This window comes from Coffea arabica, chromosome 2c, assembly GCF_036785885.1.
Source record: "Coffea arabica cultivar ET-39 chromosome 2c, Coffea Arabica ET-39 HiFi, whole genome shotgun sequence".
Classification (NCBI taxonomy): Eukaryota; Viridiplantae; Streptophyta; class Magnoliopsida; order Gentianales; family Rubiaceae; genus Coffea; species Coffea arabica.
Window position 1 is genome coordinate 63177411 of NC_092312.1, and position 15192 is coordinate 63192602.

Here is a 15192-nt window from a genome sequence, read left to right on the forward strand (position 1 = left end):
CTTGCATGAAACCCCTGTCACTCCTAGAACTCCCCATGATCAGTCAGGCTATGTTTCTCCTTTCACCATTCATCCTAGAAAGTCTGCTAGTAAGTCCTTCTCTTCCAACTCTGAGGTCATCTCCTTGCTTGAAAACCTCAAACAGCATGTTATACTTCTTGAAGATGGTCTCATGATGACCATGACCTCTGCCCAATAATCCTCTTTTCTTGAAAAAAGGAATCTTCTTGTGCCCCCTATACCTGAGACAAATGAGACTGCTCATCAGAAAGAACCAAGATCTGAGCCCACAAGGCCAACTACTGGTAATGAGACCACACCAGCTTCCAGTTCTCAGCCCAAGGATAAAGGCAAGGCTCCAGTAACTGAGGAAGCATTTGAAGATGATGATGAAGAAACTGAGGAAGAAGAGGACCCTGAACAGTATCGTCTGACCAGGAGGAGGCCTGGATCATCTAAAATCACCATTTAGGCACTACTAGGTCACTGCACCTAAATCTAGGACTATAGTTCATCTTTTGCATTGCACTTTTGTACTAAGTATTGAACACCTGGTCTGTACAACTGGATATTTTCTACTATTTATGAATGTTTTAACTAAGTGCTTGTTATGAATGCTTTGAATGGATGTTATGATTGGTTATATGTTTTTGAAATCTGCTCAATGAATGAATGTTTCTGTTTAACATCTGCTACATGATTGAGTCCAAACTGTGTTGTACATTGTAAATGAATACACTGATAATGTTTCTGATATGACGTACTACTGGTTCCAAAACTGATACTCAATCTTGTGATGACAAAAAGGGGGAGAATTAGAATTGGATTTGGTTTAACACTGATAGTATAGAGTAACTAGTTAGGGGGAGACAGTCTCAGGGGGAGTTGAGCTGGATCAGCACTGATCATGTGGATTGCGTTTCTTCCTATATACTACTCATGCACTTCGTTAGGGGGAGCTGTTATATTTTGTGCTCTATCCAATTATTTTGTCATCATCAAAAAGGGGGAGATTGTTTATCTCAATTCATATCTTTTGATGATTACAAAACAATTGGATGTTTCTAATACCTTTTGTAGAGATCCTTTTCAGAAATGAACCAAACAGGTCTGTGGATTTAAAACAGAAAAAGAAGATCAAAAAAGAATGAAGTCTGCTGAGGATGATGTCGGACGCACAAAAGGAGAGTATCGGACGTCCGACATTCTTTGAGTATCTTCGGACGAGTAAAGAACTCAGACTAGGACGTCCGAAAAAGACAAGCCAGGAGTTACTCGATTACTGATCAGGTTCGGACGCTCAACACCTGTGTATCGGACGTCCGACAAGTGTTGCTGCTCTTCGGACGCAACACTCTGGACGCATCGGCCGTCCGAAGGAATTGAAGAAGAAAGTCCAAGTATTCATCCTACCCTCGGACGCATGATCGGACGTCCTAAGGGATTCAAGAAAACTTTCAGAACTCATTGATCTCGTTCGGACGCATAAAAACCAAACATTGGACGTCCGACAGCACCAACGGCTAGTTGACTCTTCAGTTGCCTTCTACCCGTTGACAGCATTAATTGAGGAACTCTCTGGTCTCCTATAAAAAGAACAAAGTCAACCACCTCAAAAGAACTTTGTACATCAAGTCTACATCAGATTGTGAGTGATTCGTGTGCTAGAATACTCAAAAGGAACATTTGTACTCCTTGCTTGTGCAATCTTCGTGCAGTTTTTCAAGTGTGACATAGCTTCTTCAATAGTGTAGCATAGTGAGGGTTTGCGAATGTTTGTAAAACTTCCTTACTTGACCAAGTGTGGTTTGGGGCAAGAAGGAAGTGATCCCTTCCTTGTACACAAAAGATTGGTTGCAAGTTTATTCAACTTGAAATAACTTGGTATATAAAAGTGGTGTTCAAACCTCAGTTGTGTTTGAAGCCTGATTTGTTTCTTTACTTTCATTTACTGCTTTTCTACATAAACTGTTCTTCTCTTCATCTCACGAATACCTGTGCTCTTGTGTTATCTTGTTCATTGGGAGGTATTTGAGAAAAGAAAGGTTGTCTGTGAAAAAAATAGAATATATCTTAGCAGGTTTTTTGAAAGCCTAATTCACCCCCCCTCTTAGGTTGTCTTCGATCCTTACACTTATAATTCTCTCACTTATTATTCTCACTTCCAATCACACATTTAATAGCATCTAAAACTCACTCTTAATCACTAAATTTAGTACACACTTCGTACCGGATAGTCACACTATGGATAGGCGTAAAACCCTAATTCACGCTAACTTGAAAATAAAAAGGAAAAATCCTTACTTCTATATTCATTTGCACTTATTGTGGGGTGATTGGGTAGTGAGACTATTATAAAGTAATAATTTCCAAGTAAAAGGAATTTTAAGAAAATGTACAGGATTTTACAATTCCAGTGATTACAATTAGAGTTTCGATTCAAAATAAGAGATTTAAGAAAATCGGTTAGTCACAAGTAAACTAGAGTTTTTTATTAGACTTTAGGGTTTCTAGAATTTAGGGTTTCTCGTTTTTAAAATAAAACAATGTCTTAAATAAAAAAATCGTAATATCCTTTTTGAGACTAAACAACAATAGTATCCTAAAAGTTGGGGTATCACAAAAAACCGCTAGGCATATTGTCATAGCACACCAATGCTAGCTGCATATGAAGCAGACCTGACAAACTAAATTGAGCATAATAATTAAATTGAATGATTCAAGTTACATCCAGATAAGTCTCATGTCATGTTAAGCCAATTGGGAAGTTACAGTGTGTTTGAAAAACTATTAGTTACATTGTGTTTGAAAACTATTAAAAAATATTTATTGAAAAGTTACAGTGTATTTGAAAACTATTACAAAATAGTTATGTAGGAAGTTACAGATTGAAAATTAATACAAAACTCCGTATTTGAAGAATGTTTACAGTGTGTTTGTAGGTTGTTACAAAATAGTTATTGGGAAGTTACAGTTTATTCAAATACTGTTACAAAATAGTTATTTGGGAAGTTACAGTTTGAAAATTAATACAAAACTCCATATTTGAAAACTGTTAGTTACAAAGTGTTTGTAGGTTGTTACAAAATAGTTATTAAAAAGTTGAATGTTATTGAAGACTGTTAAAAAATAGTTATTTCGGAAGTTAGAGTTTGAAATTAATACAAAACTCCATATTTGATGATTGCATTTTACAGTGTGTTTGTAGGTTGTTACAAAATAGTTATTGGAAAGTCACAGTATGTTTGTAGAGTGTTACAAAATAGTTATTTGAGAAGTTACAGTATGGTTGAAGACTTACATTCAAATTATTAGGAAGTTATAATGTGTTTGAAAATTAATACAAAGTTGTTTGAAGACTGTTAGTTACAGTGTGTTTGAAGAGTGTTACAAAATAGTTATTGGAATAGTTACAGTGTGTTTGAAAATTAATCGATTGGTGTTTTAAGACTGTTAGTTACACTGTGTTTGAAGCATAGTTATTAAACCTGACCCGACCCGACGGTTCAACCGGTCAACCTGGTGAACCGGCCATAAAACCGGGCCGAGTTCTTAATAAGATCGTTTCTGCTTTGAACCCGTTGACTTTTCAACGGACCGGCAATTGAACCGGACAACTCGGTTGAACCAGCCGGTTTTATAAGGAACCCGATCTACGGAAAAATTTTGAAAACATTGCTAGAATGGAGATTCGAACGCGTGAACTTGTGCAAAGAAGTAGACTACCATTACCGCTAAACCAGCTAGCCATTTGTTATTTATTTTGTTCTTATACTATATATTAGAGTTTTATTCTTATTTTATTTTTCCAAAACAAAATTTATTTGGAATCTTTTAATAATATTTTCATTATTCTCTGAACTCTATAAATTATGAAATTGACTTAAAAATAACATATTACAAAATCATTTTAAAGGCAAATATTAATCTTAATAAACTTTTGCACTTAAAATTCATAAATAAACTAGATAATTACACTTAGATAAAATTTTATACTTGAAATTTGGTGGATTACTAATTAAATTTAGGTTGTTAATTCTTATAAAAATTAAGGAATCTATAATAAATTAAACTAACTGAATATTTATTATGGTATAAAAAATTATAAAACATAATATTTAAATATATGTAATGACCCACCGATTGGACCACTCACCCATCGATTGAACCAGTAACTCGTTGACCCATCTCTTTTACCGGGTTCCTCCCCGAGCCAGGTTTAATAACTATGGTTTGAAGATTGTTACAAAATGGTTTACAATTTGTTACACAACAACAAATAAATTGCATATGAAATACATGTTCTTTGCTTTTTAGGAGGCCTTGACATTGAAATAAAGCATAAATCTACACGTGCAACAAAGAAGAGCACCGTTCTGCAGTCAGCTGAGTACATTCTACTAGCACATGTGACAGTAAGTTTGTACGATAAAAATGTTGCTGCATATGCATGGCACCCGGACAAAAATCCCAAGTAAGTTTCTTGACAAAACTATTAATTCGACCTTGTGATCCATTCACTTCAATACCGAGCATATGGTTCATTGTAAGATGGCACAGGAAAACAGTATGAAAATGGATGAGAATTGACTTCATATACATTACATGTCTACTTTTTGGAGAACAAGTACTAATTATTAGTAAATCATTAAATTGTGTCCCGGATCTGATAGAGACATACTGATTCAAATGTTTCAATTCTTGCTGACACGGCTTGACTTGAAAATACTGGATAATGGCATGCATGTGTCGGATTGGGTCAGTAGTTTATTACGTTTATTCAAAAAGTTTGATTATCAATTTATTGATTGGATTAGTGATACGTAAACGCAATTGTAACACTCGATTACATGTTTTGGACATCATTGGATATTGATTAGGTGATTGACATGTTTGCCCGTCTCATGAATTAGGGTGAAAGAACTGCCAAAAGTAGGAAGCTTGACCGCTACATTGTTGAACCTCACGCAGTTGTGAGTTGAAATTTGGACTACATCCTATTATATGTTAACTTTTTTCAGCATGTTATCTAAATTGGTAGTACAAGCCAACGCACTATTACTGATGTCTTCTACACTACTTCCACTCACCATGTTATTGGTTGTAGGAAGGAATTTTAAAAATGGGTATGCTTCAACAAGCTGTCAGATGCTAGCTTATCTGCTAAGTTAAAAAAACTATTCAAAGTTTGCAATAACAATACGAGGGTTGATCCCACGAATTGTGATTGGATATGCAATTACTACCTTTAACCTAAGGCTTTTTTATTAGATGTTGAATATCCAAAAATGTAGAATCAGGTTACATACCTTTTCTGTGTTAATTTTTTTATACCTCATTCGTTTCAGATACTTGTGCTAGTATGCACAGAGGGGTATTGGTTTGTCTACAGTTTTAATGTCTCACAGAGAGAAGTGCACCTATTAGACCCTAATAGTGATCAAGCAAAGAGCAAAAACATAAGTATACTGAATTGACTGGTATGTTGGACTGTCACCTAAATACATTACAAGAGACGAGGATAACACATTAGTGCTTCTAATCTGTTTTACGTAATCTTTGGTGCTGTAGAAACGTGCCCTGGGGTTGGTCGTGGCGACAAAGTTTGACAAGAAAATTGACTTCTCCGGTTTCTCGTTTGCACTTGCCGATGTCCCTTATCACTCACCAAATAAAGTATAAATAGTTTGACTTCTCACATCATTATTGTTAGAGCAGCAAATATTTTATTACAACTTTGTATACTCCAACTGGCTAATGAGAAGAGAACACGAACAGATGTGACAGTGGTGTCTTCATTATGACATTCCTAGAGCATTGGAGCGGAAGGTTGGCTGTTCGGCTTACACGGGTATTACAATTGCCCTCCCATTTTTTTCCTAGTTTGCATCTAGAATTATGGTTTATCGTTGTTGCCTTTGCTTTCGAAATACTTATTACGTTTAAATTGGATAGGAAAATGTTGGCATGTATCGAGTGCTGTACACAGCTCGATTGTGTACCTCAGCAGAGAACTCTAAGTTTCCGAACAACTTTGCAAACCTGCAAGTACCAAAACGGGGACAGTTGAATGTTGGTAATGCCTGAACTTCAATTAGTCAGATGTGACTGTAGTTGGACAAAATTGGATCTTCTCCCATTTGTACATTTTTATGTGTCTACTGTAGCTTTTGGGTTGATGTAGACTAGGTTTTGGGGTCTATTGAGAAGGACTATATTAACCTTATTGTAGATTAATGGAAGGTTTAAATTGACTGTCATCATATGTACATAAGTGTACCAATTGTTAAATTTGGATGATGAACACATTACAGTATGGGGTCCATACATGTCTCCTCATAAATTGGGGACCGAAGAATAGATCATAGTAGTTTGGACCCAAGAATAGCTTTCGTAGTTCAAAGTTTATTACAAAGAGCACATATAAAGTTACAACAGAGCACATATAAAGTATGGGGTCCATACAACAGAGCACATATAAATTTGGACCCAGTATGAGGTCCATACATGTCACGTTTGGACCCAAGAATAGCTTTCATAATTCAAAATTTGTTACACATAGCACATATAAAGTTAGTACATGTGCATTTTTATACAACATGGACCCGAACATGTCGACTAACAAACATGTTTTATAAAATTTGTTTGCATTATTATCATAGTAGACATCAAAACATATGCGGCCTTAGTTATATTGGCTTTTCTGTATGTTTAACAACAAAATCGACTGGGATTTTATACGTTCTGATTTTCGCAGCCAATATTAGTTGCTAGTTTACATCTTCTAATGCCGCATATTACCACTCGAGAAGATAGAGTAGTAATATATGAATGACCATGATTTGTTATAAAAAGGTCCATGACTAATCTGACTTTGCAAACTGAGTAATTATAGTTGTTATTTGTTTCTAAATTGACCTTTTATCATGACAACTTTACCCCAAACATTGAAGCCAATTAAGTTGAATGTTTGGTGAATGTTACAATTACATGGTAACTCCGTCCAAAATTTATGTTTAGATTTTAGGAGACCTACTTTTTTAATACATAGGAGTCTTTACATAATATTTGCTTCTAAATATTACTTTTATCACGAACGTGTACCCTTTTTTTGTTGAAGCAAGCAGGACCAAACCTTATCCTCTAATCGACAAAAACTTCAAGAGTAGTTGCTTACACGAACAAATTGAACCTGGGCACGATTATATGCTCCATAACTATTGCCCAGATCGATGCATCAAACCACTCTCAATGAAGTGTTTTGCCAGGTCAAGTACTTGACCAACAAATATTAAATACTAAAGCACATCCATAACACTACAGTAATTCCACATAACACTGTTCGAATGTCTGGTAATGCCGTTTTCACGCTTTGTTGTAGAGACGTGTAGCAAGTTTGACTCCATGGTTGCTAGTTTATAATCTCTAGAGCCACATATTAACTGCCACCCATGTGATACTCACCCGATCAATACACAACCATTACTTTATCGTCTCATCCCATATTCTCTTAACATATGCAACAAACGAGTTTTACATCGTGCAGATGTCTTCATCTAGCAATCTTGGTGGCGGATCTAGTGAGTTAAGGTACCAATATCGCTACTGTCATTGTGAAAAAAGGGCTGGCCTGAAGATCGTGGAGTCATAGAAACCAACGAAGGGGTTGCTGTACTTCGTCTGTGAAGGAAAAACTTGTACTTTTTTCGCTTGGTGTCATCCAATACGGAGGAATAATGAGCAAGCTCAGACTAAATATTGCCCTCCCTCACCTAATCGACAAGCAATAAGTAGAGAAAACTCCTTCGACAGTCCCGAAACAGTGCTCCATGAATCAAACTCTTTCCCATATCCTGTGCACCGAATCGAACAAAATATTCGACAAATGAAAACCTTCATAACGATATCGGTAGCGATCGCCCTTCTGTTGCTACTAATAGTAATTTTTCGCTAACACCTCTTTTCTTTTTTCAACTCATATGATGCGGACTTCGCCTGTAGTTTGTCGTACATGTATCCTCTATACGCAAAGTAGCTGACATCCTTGTATTGTTGACTTTTCATTTTGGCAGTTGATCAGGAAGATAGCGTAAACAGTAGATGCAGTCTTTTAGTTGAATAAAGCTGGTAGAGTAAGTGGGCAAGTATTTTGTGAAGTTATATGCTTGCTCTTACATCTGAAATCACTTGTGTTGTTGAATTGTCCTGTGTTAATGACTTCAAAAGCTTTGAAGCTATTAATTGTATAATGATGCACGAATGGTTACCTTAATTGTATATTATTACAATTCGTACGTTCGTACTTACAACTTTGTTCGTTCCTAGATACAACATTCATAAAATGAAAGGTCGAAATGGAAATCTCTACATTTGAACAACGAGCAGAAGGAGGTACGAATCGCTTACACAATGAGGTAAATTTGGGTCATAAAATGACCAAGGGCATTGAGTATTACACAATGCCAAATTGGGGCCAAGAAACTGTTGCACATTGTGAGGTTTTGTGCAAAACGTGTCGAGTGTCACTGTGCATGCACATTGTGAAAAGTAAGGTCATTGATGTGTAACTCTGCATTCACCTAACCCTTAATGTAGGAGTACAGGTCATTTCATGATAAAAATTGAGAACAGATTTATTAGCCCAATTGATGAGTTTGACAACATTGACAATAGCCTCTTCAATAATGGATGCCTAATTGTGAATTTGGCTTTTAATCTCACTGAATGGAAAAATCGAACTAGAATACGTCATTGTCTTTGACTAACTCAATATCAAGTAACTAACATTTATTGGCCTTAATTTACTCTCTCTACAGTTTTTTATATTCTACTGACGCTTTGATTATTGATCTCTCCATTTGAACTCACTTGTCTAATTATATACACACAATTATTTCTACGTTGTGGCATTTTTTAATTCTTAAAAGTATTTTCTTTAAATTTATCATTTTTTAGTATTGTATTACTAGTTTATGACTTTTTATTTGATATGTGATTTTGGTTGTTTAATCAAAAACTACATATTCTGAAAATGCAATATGTGCTTAACTCGAATGTTTGCAAAATACTTTTTAGCTGAATAACTTTAGGATAATTTATCGATCTTTTAATAAAAACTTTTGGTTGAATTTCAAATATTACTCTTTATGCGAGTTATATAGAAATTGAAATGACTACCTTTAAAGTTAAATGCACTAACCCTCTACTGCTTGACTAATATGCACTTCTCCCTTATTATATTTTGTTGCACTTTAGTCCCTCATCACTTTAGCCACATCAAATTTTGACTATTAATAAATGCTAGAATTTCTAATCTAACCTTTATTTTCATTTTTTTTTCTCATCTAACCTTCCAAGTTTTTCCTAAAACCATTTCAATACATTTTTCCCTTTTTTGGACAAATCAAGATCTAAGTTCCCAAACTATATGTTGCTATTGAAAAGAGAAATAAAGTATCATGTAGATTAGTAAATTCAACCTTGTTACTGTTCAAGATCTTTTCCTCGTATCATAATCATCAATTAGAGAAGATCAAATGCAAACATGGTAAATAACTCCTATATGCATGTTCTGGAGATTCAGAAATTTTGTAAAAGAATTTTTCATTCACCAAATTTACATGTTATCTTTTTTTTAGCTACCATTTTCTGAGTTCTTTTGAACACACAAAACAATCCTTCTTTATCCTCCCCCCACACAAAAACAACTTGAAAGGTATGTTGTTCTTGCGAATCATTGGATTTCCTTTCTCACTAGTAATGCCACTAGCTAGAGGCGGATAGATTGGGAGTCCATTAGCCATCTAGCCTAATCTAGAATTGGATAAAGTTATGGTCCAACCTTGATTTTGGTATAGATTTGGCAGTAGAGTCTAAATCAAGTTTTGGAGATAGGGTGGTCTACCATAGAATGAGTTATCCTACCTGGGAATGGGATAACACCAGATCCTTAGATTGGTGGCTCAAATAAGGGATCGCCTTTATCTTGGTGCCTTAGTTAGGCATGGCTGACCACTACCCCAAGGCTTGTGAGAACTCGAAAATTTATGTGTACACTTTGAATTTATTTCATTACATTTAATCTATTATTAGAAATATTATATGTACAAATAAATGGTTAAATTAAATGCATAATTGAATTCCTATAAAATTGAAAATAAGGAAATATCCTAGAATGGTGTAAAAAAAAATTGTTATAGGGGTATGCAAATTGGAATATACTAAAGTTTGGGGCAATATTTGAAGAAGATAAAATAACAACCCCTTAACTAGTAAATAAACCAAAGTTAAAATACCATTTTAACCCTAAAGCTTGAGCAATTAACCATGCAACCAAGAGGATCACCTTCTGGAATGAAACCGAAAGAAAAATGAGAGTTTCTACCAATACATTTGGGCGGTGACCGAGAGGAGGAACAAGACTTCATTTCCTTTTCTTTCCAACCCAAGACTGAGAGCAAAACTGAGAGTGAGGGAGAGAAATTTGGCTAGTCTTATCACCTGCTAACCATAATCAAAGAAAAAAATATTACAAGGAGAAGGGGAGTGAGAAGCTGGTGCAATTTTGAGGAACTGAAACTCAACTTGGAGCCGTTTGCACTTGTTGAATTCTAATGGAAAGGAGGTAAAAAAATTCTATAATAAGCCTTTACTTATTAAGTATAAGTGAATATATAAGTTGCATGTTAAGTTTAGCAAGGAGAATGAATTCTTGACCAAGGGAAAATTCTGATTTGGGATTGAAAAGCTATTGGATTGAAACTGGTAGGAACCGAAAGTTCATTGGTTAGAGTTGCAGCTTGTTATCTGAATTTTCTATGGATAATTATGCTAGGAACGCATGAAATATGTTTATCTCTGATCTTATAGAATATTTATTTGCAAAACTAGTAAAAAAACATTGGTAATCTTGGCTGGAAATGTCAAAGAAATCTAATGGAACCTATTGGGATGGCCGAGAGAGAGAAAGAGAGAATTTTCTAGTTTTCCACTTCAAATCTTGGCTGCAAATTTCACATTGTGGTTCAATATACTAAATAACACAATAATCATCATATGCATGTTGAGTTGGAGTGAAAATAAAGAATTTTGTTGGGGGACAATGTTCGGTTCTTCAAACTGCCAACTGCTGGAGTTTTTCCAGCTTGGACCAAGAGAGAGAAATGGCCAAATATTCCAGTTTTCTCCAGGATTTTGGGGCTGTAAATTGTATATTGTTGTTGTTTACACCTTATAACACATCAATACTGATATACATATAGCATTTGACTTGAATTCGAGTAAGATAAGTGTTAGTATTGAGGAAAGACTTGCTGGAATTTTACTTGCTTGAACCGTAAGGTATGAGCTGAATTTACCAGCTTGTAGCCTCCGTTTTGTTGAAGATTTTCAAGGAGATTCATTCCTTATAGTTACTTCAAAATATATTACATGATTTATGCCCGAATCATGAAATGAAGTTGAGTTTTTGGGTTAGAAATCTATTTCCACGTAACCTGTTTTGGAGAAACTTCCTGCCTTGAACTATGGCTAAACAACAGCCCATAATTCGAAAAATTGTTGCTATTTTTGCTATACATTCATGTGTTTTGTCTTGATAAAAGTTAATGTCAAGACTAGGTGTGCTAAATCTAAAAGTTATAGGAGAAATGGAGTGATAGAGCTGGACTGGAATCTCTAGACAGCAAACCAGGAGGAAAGAAGAATGCTGCAACTTTAGTTGTTTTCTTGGAAATTTTGCTAGATCATAATTGAAATCCATGCCTTATGCCTTGTCCGATGTTTCTAGAGTGATGCATGTAAGATTTGAGGTTGGATTGAAGTAAAACCAGGTAGTGGAACTTGTTTTCTTGCCAGAAATTTTCCAGCTTGGACCGATGTAGTGTAAAGGCAGTTTCCTTTCAATTTTCTTGCTTGATCAAGAGTAAATATACTTGAACTCATGAAATATGTTAGTATATTCATTATTCGGAGTTGCATGTGAAATTCATGGTGAAAAATCTAATTTTTAATAGCTAGAATTTTGAGCAGGAAATTGCATGATTGTTATAACATTTTCCAGCTTAACCAATGGAATTTCATGGAGTTGATTGGATATTTTGGTATAAAGTTTGCTGGAAAATGCTGGTTTTATACTTATTTGTGTGTTATGAGCCTGTAGGTGTGTGACTTGTGGCTAGAAATGAAATTTAAAATGGTTAAAAGTTGAAGGGAAAGGAAAACTATGATAACCGAGAGAGTGAGGAGCTGGAGGTCTCATGAGATTTTCAAAAATCTAAGGATAATTAGTTGTAATCTTGTATAAAACATCTTATAACATCTTGACCCTGTCATTCACGTTCATTTTAGTGAACTTGAGACCTGAAAAGTTGATGAATTTTGAGAGAAGTTAAACAACAAAGTTGAATAGAAGTTGATTTAGCCGAGAGAGAAGAAATGAAAAGCTTAACCAACTTTACTCTTTAAGTTGGATTGAAAATGATTTAATCTTAGTTTAAACATCTCACAAGACTTTAAATTTGGTGTGTGAGTATATCTTCATCGTTTTAAGCCAATAAACTTGATAAATTTTAAAGAGAAATGTGAGAGACATTTCAGAAATTTTGTATCTTGTTTAATAAGTTAAGAAACCTGGTTTCTAGTAATCTATACTCCAAATTTGGTGAGTGATTGGTGGCTGGAAATAAAATCTAAATAGTTAAAATGGAAGGGAAAAGTTGCTATACCAACTATAGGAATCAAAGGAGCCTTGTAACTTATATAAGAAGATATCCAACTATTACTTGGTTTAACAAGCTCTATATAAATCGTATACACATCTTAAGGTAATAAACTAGTTATGCATGTGGTCTTGGTTAATAAAAGATGGAAGTATGGGACAAGAAAGTACCTTAAGGTTAGCTACTTCTAAACTTACCTTGTTAAAAGTTAATGTTGAGTTTTAGTACGATAAATCTAACAGTATAAAAGTAGTGAAGTGACATTAATGGAATTGCTACTTAAACTTCCTTTCTTTTGGACATTAAAAGTCGAAGTGACAAGTGAGTATGAGAAAATGCACTAGTCGCCTCATTTGAACATAGCCATGACTTAGAATTCGGGTGGAATTGTGACTTGAGGCTAGAATATAACACGTACATTGATTATAGTTTAGAACTTCACCAAATGAGTAGTTAAATAATTATGGTAATTATAACTTGTCTCAGGAGACAGCGGTGTGCACGAAAGCAATCCCGAGTTCGAAGTGTAACTTTTGATAGGGGTGAGTGTTTCCGAATTTATGTGTTTAACTGTTTATGTTTACTTAAGTGAAATTATGTGATAAATGTGCTTATTATGAAACATTGCTAAGTGATTCATTGTAAAATGTATCTCAATTGTCCCTCGCCTTCTAAGTCGAGGATGTACTTTATCATACTCGGCTTAGTTGAGTTTGAAGGTTGATAATTGACCAAATGTTACTGTAAGTGTGCATGAATGTAAGCCGTATGTGTACTTTACGTCAACGGCTGAACTGGGCCCCAAAATCCTCTCTGTTCAACGGACTATTCGAGCTAGCAAAGGGCTTGGTCGGATAGGACAGAAGCTTTGGGTAACCATTTCGGTATACTCAAGTATTACCCTATAGTTGGGAGATTATTGAACTGATTACTGCATGTAGGGGATTGTTTTTTGTTTTGGAGGACATAAGGAGGTGAATTGGCGGAGTGTGCAATGATATTGAAATGAATGTACAATGACACTAAAATGAGTGTGCAATGATATTGGAATGACACTGAATTACTAAACGGAACTAAGTGCTACGTCTGGAATAAACGGGAGCCACCTCTAGAGTCCGTATCAGTACCGTATCCTTTAAAGTGATTGATTACTTTTATTAAATTTGATATCTTGTATTGTTAAGTTTGGTGAATGTTTTATTATGCTAATTGGTTGTTGTATCCTTTTGAAAGTGACTATATAGTTAAATGTGCATTACTTGGTTAATTGTACTGATTTAAGTGTTTATTAAATGTTACTTGCTCGGCAAACCTTACTGAGCTTTAGCTCAGCACTTTAGTTTTGTTTTCCTTACAGGAGTTGGTGGTCGGAGAACGAACGAGGGATCTTAGGAAGTTAACGTGAAGACTTTTGTGATTGTAGATCCTTTAGTTTCATATTATGGTTGAAACTTTTGTATTAAATTTGGTATTGTAGAAGATTTGAGCGTTTGGTTTTGGTTTATCAAAATATTATCTCTGAAATTAATGTAAGTGAGTGAGCACTGGTGAGAGTCAGGCAGGTGATCCGCTAACTTTTAGGGTATGCCCTAGGAGAAGGTGGGGTCATCACAAGGCTGGTCGCAGGGAGGTAAGAGCCAAAGAATGAAACTACAGGAAATCTTAGGGTGGATGAGTCAGAGGTAATGCGAACTATAGCAAAATTAGCAAAGATAAATGGTTTGAGAGCAAGCTGCCTTCACTAATATAATGGGACAAGGATAGCTGGAGATTCCTTAGTAATGGAATGGCTGTGAAGGTAGAATAATAGCTGGTGATGCAACCACCTCGTTCTGTATTTGGGCTTATGTGAGTGCTGGACCAACAGGGATGGATCAAGGACCGGACACTTGGCAACGATGGGTCTGAAGGGAATATCTATAAATAAAATAAGTTTACTCCCTTGATAGCATGAGATCATCTTCATCATCAACCTCATTTTTGAGCTCTCACTGCTGCCTATTTTTAATTCTATTTCCATGCCTTATCTGCATCCTTTGTAAGAGGGCTTGTGAGCTATCTTCGGATTCTCGAATTGGTTAATCCGATCATCAAACCAACAGTTGCACTCTTAACGGGTCTTAGAGCTTGCCAAAAGAACCTCCCAACATGAATTATCCCTAAATTATATATTTGGGTAAAAACTTGTGTAGATTCAATCTATAGCCCTAGATGTAGATCGAGTGGTGAAGAATCTTCCATATTACCATGACCTCTAAAAATTGAAAAGTCTACAAATTACCAACCATTATTCTAACTCAAGTACTCAATAGCCCTTGATTATATAAGGCTACCTTAACTGCATTATCAACTGTAGCCCACCATAACCACCAATCAATGTGTAATTGGAACCATCTCTGCTTCTAACACCCGCATCCCCAAAATGACATATTTAGTGCTACTGTTTGGTGCAATCGTTCAAATATCAAATTAA

At 35.3% G+C, this 15192-nt stretch overlaps 1 long non-coding RNA gene across 1 annotated transcript; it reads left to right on the plus strand.

Moving 5' to 3' along the window:
• Positions 1-10351: 10351 nt before the first annotated feature.
• LOC140035375 (uncharacterized) lies at positions 10352-14670 on the plus strand. The gene is made up of 3 exons (XR_011839524.1): positions 10352-10624; positions 13206-13261; positions 14077-14670. It is a non-coding gene; the product is annotated as an uncharacterized lncRNA (long non-coding RNA).
• The last annotated feature ends 522 nt before the right edge of the window (positions 14671-15192 follow it).